Genomic DNA, 4,741 nt, shown 5'->3' on the forward strand with positions numbered 1-4,741 from the left:
TATAGCATCTTTTGTTAACTTTGTGATGAATCCTAAAGCTCAAATTGTGTTTTCCCAAGATGAGTTGCCTACTAGTGAAATTCAACAACAATATGATCCCTTGATGATTGTGGTTATCATGAAAGACACTGCTATAAGACGAACACTAGTAGATAATGGCTCTGGCCTTAATGTGTGTAGCATTAATTTATTGCATAAGATGAATGTGGATACGTCTCTTATTGAGCCTGACTCTCGTCCCATTCGTGGCTTTGACAATGTGGCTAAGACTTCATTAGGTATCATCACCTTACCTCTCACAGTGGGACCTGTTACTTTGCCTACTCCTATCCATGTTATGCCGGGAAATTTAACATATAACTTGTTATTAGGGAGGCCTTGGATTCACAGCATGCAAGCTGTCCCCTCTACATTGCATAGACAAGTTAAATTCGTTTATAACAATAAGACATACACTTTGATGGGTGATACTAATTTTCAAGCTTGTCTACAAACATCTACTTCCAAAGGGAGTTCTTCTAAGCCATCCTCATCTAGAGATGACTCTTTAAACAAGAAACCTATCGATGAATCCTCGCTCTCCGATGATCGGAATTCTTTGGATGAGTCTGGAGCTCCTGAAGAGGATCCTTCTCGACTTGAAACTACACATAAAAAGGATTTTGATCCTAAGAAGGTTCTTGCAGAGGATGACTGGGGATCTCTTGATTTTAACCCTACCTTTGTAGGTGAATATAAGGTTCCTTCTAGAGAAATTAAAATTGAAAAGAAGGAAGAAGCTGAAAATCATAAAGTTGAAAAGAAAGAAGAAGCTAAAAATCAATCAACCTTACCTGAATCTATGAGTAATAATTTTGTGGCCGCTTCTCAAACTTCTTCTCCTCACATCTATAATTATGAAGAGTTTGATTCTTTGTCTTATGAAAAACCACCTTCTCTTCCTGAAATGGCTGATGGTTATGGTCGTGGTTTTCGCATTTTTGCTAAAAATGGGTATCATGGAAAAGGTTGTGGTGCTCATGAACAAGGGATAAGAGTTCCTCTAGAGACTAATTTTCACAATTATGCCTTTGGACTTGGCTTTAATCCCTGCAAACGTACTAAAGCTTCTAAAAGGCCATGCATTAGTGTAGATGCTATTTCTACATCTCTATCAATGCAGCACCCTGAGTATATTGATGGGGATCCTTCGGGTGACTGTGCTTTGGATATCTTCCCTACCGATGATGCTTTAGCTGAGTTCTTGGGAGCCTATGACACTCTTCCTTATTATCATCACAATAGGGGACTCCCTTATTGTTTGAACACCGAAGCCTATTTTGGAAAAGAGATTGATAATGATGAGATTGTGAAAGAATTCCCTCAGTTAAAGGATACTCCTCAACAAAGTAATCTTCTCATAAGTGATACCACTGATGTTAAGATAGACCTTTGCAATAAAGAGAAAGTTATTAAAATTGGGAAATGTTTGGATGAAGAGGAACAGAAACAATATGAAGAACTATTGCATGAATTCCCTGAGATCTTTGCTTGGGCATATTCTGACATGCTTGGTATAGATCCTAAGATCGTTACTCATAATATTGTCTTAGTTCCTGATGCTAAGCCCGTGAAACAAAAGATTCAAAAAATGAATCCTAAGGTGGCTCTGCTTGTTAAGGCTGAGATTGAAAAATTATTGGAGGCTGGATTTATCCGCCCTATTGACTATTCCCCATGGATTTCAAATATTGTCGCTGTGGCTAAACCAGATAACAAAATAAGAATGTGTACTGACTTTCGAGATTTGAATAAAGCTTCCTTGAAAGATGATTTCCCTCTTCCAAACATTGACATGATAGTTGATTCTACGGCAGGACATGCCTTGTTATCCTTCATGGATGGTTTTTCAGGTTACAATCAAATTTTTATTAACCCTCAAGATCAATTCAAAACTGCTTTCACCACTCCTTGGGGTACGTTTTGTTGGATAATGATGCCTTTTGGACTTAAAAACACCGGTGCAACTTATCAATGAGCGATGACCCTTATCTTTCATGATTATATGCATAAGATTTTAGAGGATTATGTTGATGATATTTTGGCCAAATCCTTTCTTTGCATGGATCATGTTAAAGTCCTTCGTCAAATCTTTGAAAGAATTCGTAAATATCACATGCGCTTGAATCCTCGAAAATGCATTTTTGGTGTGGATAGTGGAAAACTATTAGGGTTCATAGTTTCGCATCGTGGGATTGAGGTGGACACTAAGAAAATAGATGCTATTGTTAATATGCCACCTCCTAGAAATGTCTCTCAACTTACAAGCTTACAAGGAAAGATTCAAGCTATTCGTAGGTTCGTGTCTCAACTTGCGGATCATACCTTTCCTTTTACTCAACTTCTTAAAAAGGATATCACTTTTCAATGGAATGAAGACTGTCAGCAAGCATTTGAAGATTTAAAAGTGTACTTGGCTAGTCCTCCTATTCTTCAACCCGCCGAACCTTCTAAACCCTTCCTTCTGTATACAGCTGCTTCTTCTCATGCTCTCGCAGCATTGTTGGCACAACATGATAAAGATGGTAAGGAATGTCCGGTTTATTACATAAGTCATACCTTACTCGATTATGAGACCCGATATTCTGCGATAGAAAGACAATGCTTGGCCTTGGTATTTGCGACTCAGAAATTGAGACATTATCTTTTGAATTCAGAAGTCCATGTCATGGTAAAGTTTGATCCTTTGAAGCATCTTTTCTCTAAAACTGATTTATCAGGACGTCTAGCTAAGTGGGTTATGATGTTAACTGAATTTGACCTTAAATTTGTTTCACAAAGAGCAATTAAAGGACAAGCATTGACCGATCACTTAGTTGAGGCCCCTTCACCTTTCTCCTTCCCTAACCCTGAGTCCTTTCCTGATGACTTCATTCTTTCTATAGAGAAAGATGAAACTTGGGAGTTATACTTTGATGGCTCTAAGTGTCGTACGAGATCGGGGGCAGGTGTTGTTCTGATTTCTCCTACAAAGAAGTCCATTCCTTTATCATATCGTCTAAATTTCCTGTGTACCAATAACATTGCTGAGTATGAGGCTCTTATAGCGGGAATAAAAGCAGCCTTAGCTCTGAATATAAAACACATACATATCTATGGAGATTCGCAATTGATTATAAGACAAGTAACAGGAATATATCAAGCAAAACAAGACAAATTATCACAATATAAAGACCTTTCTATCTCTTTATTACAAAATTTTGATTCTTATACTATGGAACCCGTTCCTCGAAAAGATAATCGACATGCGGATGCAATGGCATGTCTGGCTTCTCTAGTATCTTTAGAGGACCCTGTGGTTGATCTTAAATTCATTATTCACAACCTTATTTCTCCAGCTATTGTAGATGATTCTAGCCTGGTAACATGTTGTGACTTTGTAGACTCAGACGAATGGTACTCGCATATCGTAAGATATTTGACTGATGGTACCTTTCCTGATTCCGCTAATAGGAACACTAGGGCTAGAATCCGCAAGCTGTCTGCTAGGTATATCATTCTTTCTAATGTCCTTTACCAAAGGGGTTATGATGGTCTTCTCCTTCGTTGTCTTAACAAGTCGGAAATCCCTGTTGCTCTTGAAGAGGCACATTCAAGTGCCTGTGGGGGGCATTTTGGGGGCAAATCCTTGGTTCATAGATTGCTTCGTATGGGATACTATTGGCAAACTATGCAGAAGGATTCCTTTTCATTTGTTAAAAAATGTCATCAATGTCAACAACACAATAATTTGATTCATGCTCCTGCCCAAGAACTCCATTCTCAAGTAGCTTCTTAGACTTTCTCCGCATGGGGTTTGGATCTTATTGGAAAAATCTCTCCTCCTTCATCTCAAGGACACACCTTCATTATAACCGCAACAGATTACTTTACAAAGTGGGTAGAATCTATTCCCCTTCGCTCTACTACTGCTGAAGTGATTTGTCAATTTCTTCTAGAAAACATTATTTCTCGATTCGGGATACCTTCTACTATAATCTCAGATAATGGGACATCATTTAAGAACAAGGACGTGAAGAAATTCCTCGAGAAGTATCATATCAAACATCGATTTTCTACACCATACTATCCTCAGTCAAATGGTCAAGCCGAATCATCCAATAAGATAATTGAACAAATTCTTCGCAAAACCGTGAGTAAGCATGGTAAGGATTGGAGTAACCAGCTAATCTATGCTCTTTGGGCCTACCGAACGAGTGTATGAATTGCTACGGGAACTACTCCTTATAATCTTGTTTATGGTGCTGATGCTATTATGCCCTTAGAATTAGAGATTCCATCACTTAGGGTTTCTCTCAAAGGTATAGTAGATGATGACTCTTATAGAGAACAACGACTTCAACAGCTTGAGATGCTTGATGAATAGCGTATAAATGCTCTTGATCATATTCAAGCGTATCACAAAACTCTACAACGAAGCTATAATGATAAGTTTATTCAACGTTCCTTCTCAGTAGGCGACTTAGTCCTTTATGAGAATCAACGCAATGTGAATGCCTTACCTGCAGAAAAGGGAAAATTTAGTCCTAATTGGCTTGGACCATATATCGTTATTGAGGATTATGGATCAAGTGCTTACAAAATAGCGGATGTAGATGGTACGCCTCTTAAAGAACCTATTAATGCTATGCACTTGCGTAGATATTATGCTTAATTCTTCATTCTTCATCTATCTTCTTTTTTTCAATTCTTCAACATTGGA

Source organism: Cryptomeria japonica, chromosome 9 (assembly GCF_030272615.1).
Source record: "Cryptomeria japonica chromosome 9, Sugi_1.0, whole genome shotgun sequence".
Classification (NCBI taxonomy): domain Eukaryota; kingdom Viridiplantae; phylum Streptophyta; class Pinopsida; order Cupressales; family Cupressaceae; genus Cryptomeria; species Cryptomeria japonica.